Below are 2,612 nucleotides of genomic sequence, written 5' to 3' on the forward strand. Positions count from 1 at the left end.
GACCGAGGTAAATGGCCGTGTACACTCGTTTTTCTCTGCTCTTGATTGTGAATGTGATATGATTAGCTGCTTGAAGTTCCTGGATAAAACCTGGAAATATAAACTCTTTCTAAGTTACTTTCTATCAGGGTATTTTAACACAACAATGTAGGTAGATTACCCACCTTTTGGTAGTGTGTTTGTGTGTGTGTGTGTGTGTGTGTGTGTGTGTAAATCTACCTTCATTAAAATGATTTTGCTTTAAAATAAAAGGAACAATAACCCAAAAAATCATATAATACCAGTATTAAAAGATTCTCCTGAACATCAAGATTTTCATTATGTAGCCCAAGCTGGCTTCAAAGTCATAATCCTTCTGTCTTGGCTTTCTGAGTTGTTGTTAATATTATATATGTGTATCAAACCCTGCATGGTTTAATTCATCTATTACAAATACAAAAATGGCCCAAGTTCTAACTAACCTTGCAAAACTAGCTCAATAGCACAAAAAGGTAAAGGTTTTTATATGCCTACATTTTTTCTTTGCTTTCCACAAGGAATAGTTGGTATAATGTGGCAAGCTTTCCAGAATCTAGAGTATAGACTGAGGGAGGGTCCTTTGCTTATCCGACTGAGCACTGACCACTTCATGTGTCCACATGAAGACAACAGAAACCATAAACGACAGAGGAACTGTTACTGAAAGATTACATGGGATTAAGACTAATGGTTGTCCCCTCCAGAGGTACTGTGTAGTATCAGAAAAATCTTTCCTCTGTTGTATAAAGTACCTAACTGTGGGCAAAGCATTATTCTGGTCCTACCTAACACATCTTAAAAACAAGATCCAAAACCAAACAAACTAAAACAACAACAACAACAAAAATGAAAGCATTTTAAAATAACCATATGACTGGCCCAAGATCAAGAATATTTATAGAGCTGGGCAGTGGTGGTGCATGCCTTTGATCCCAGCACTTGAGAGGCAGAGGCAGGCAGATTTCTGAGTTCAAGGCCAGGCTGGTCTACAGAGTGAGTTCTAGGGACAACCAGGGCTACACAGAGAAACCCTGTCTCAAAAATTTTTTAAAAGAATATTTATAGAAATATTAAAATATCCAGCATATCAAAAGAAAAATTCACTATCTAACATATAATCAAATTCCACCAGCTATATAAAAAATAAGAAATTAGAATTAAATTGAAAAAAATTCATAAAAATCTAACCTGGAGTTTCCAGTTGTTAGACTTAGCACTATCATAAGTGTTCTCCTTATGTCTCACACAGTAAAGTTGATGAGTAGAGAGAAAGAAGATACTAACTGGAATACCAGAGGTGACAACTTCAGTCCAACTTAAAAGACATGGGATAGAGCTGATGTTAAATACAAGACTACAAAACACAATACACAAGCATCAAGTTTATTACAGAGACTATGATCAAAAAGACAAAAGATGACAGTGTTGGTGAGAATTATGGGAAAGGGCATCCTTGCACACTGTTGGAAGAAGGTTACGTAGCATGTCCACTATAAAAGAAGTATGAAGACTCTTTCCCCGATAAAAATAAAACTACCAAGAGATCCATAAACCTGAAGCATAGGAAAGAGATCTGTATCCCCATGTTTACAGCAGTACTCCTCCCAATGGCCAAGAGATTAGGTCAGACTGATGAGTGCTTAAAGAGACTCTGATGTACACACACACACACAGGGATACACACATAAACACATAGACACAGTGGCAGATACACAGACATGCATAGTCACACACAAACACATGAATTCTTTTTAGTCATTGAAAGAGATGAAATCTTGTTATCTGCATCAATGTGAATAGAATCCAGTGAGAGATGGCAAGTGCAGAAAAGTAAATAGCACATAATTTCCCCCCATATGAGGGATATAAAAAGACTGGTCCTCTAGAAGTTGAGTAGTAGAACGGCAGTGACTAGATGCTGGGCAATGAAGAAGAATGGAAATGTTGAGGAAAGCCAGTCAGTGGTACTGTTAAAATTAAATAGGTTGGTTATGTCAGTTCTGCTGCAGAGTGACTGTAGGTAATCAAAATCTATATATAACTAAAAACTAGGATTACCAGCAAGAAATGTTTGTAGAGATATATTTACCCAATATTTGAATATTGTACAATGTACCTTTGATTCCAAATACCACATGGCACTTCATACATATATGGGGATATATATTGGGATATATACATATATAGGGATATATCTACACACACACACACATATATATATGTTTGGATACAGGGATATATATATATCCCTGTATCCAAACATTACATTGTACTTCATACATATGTGTGTGTGTGTGTATATTATATATATTGTCAATTTAAACATATATATTTTATGTGTCAATTTAAAAATCCAGAATTGGTCCAGCAAGATAGTTCAATGGTTAAAAATGATTCCTTTCAAATCTGACATGAGTTCTAGCCCCAGAACCCACACAAGAAAAAAGACTCTCATTAAGTTGTCCTCTGACCTCAACATACATGCCATGGAATATACACAATAAAAGAAGGAAGGAAGGGAGGGAGGGAGGGAAGGAGGAAAGGAAGAGAGAGAGAGAGAGAGAGAGAGAGAGAGAGAGAGAGAGAGAGAGAGA

This window comes from Mus caroli, chromosome 13, assembly GCF_900094665.2.
Source record: "Mus caroli chromosome 13, CAROLI_EIJ_v1.1, whole genome shotgun sequence".
Taxonomy (NCBI): Eukaryota; Metazoa; Chordata; class Mammalia; order Rodentia; family Muridae; genus Mus; species Mus caroli.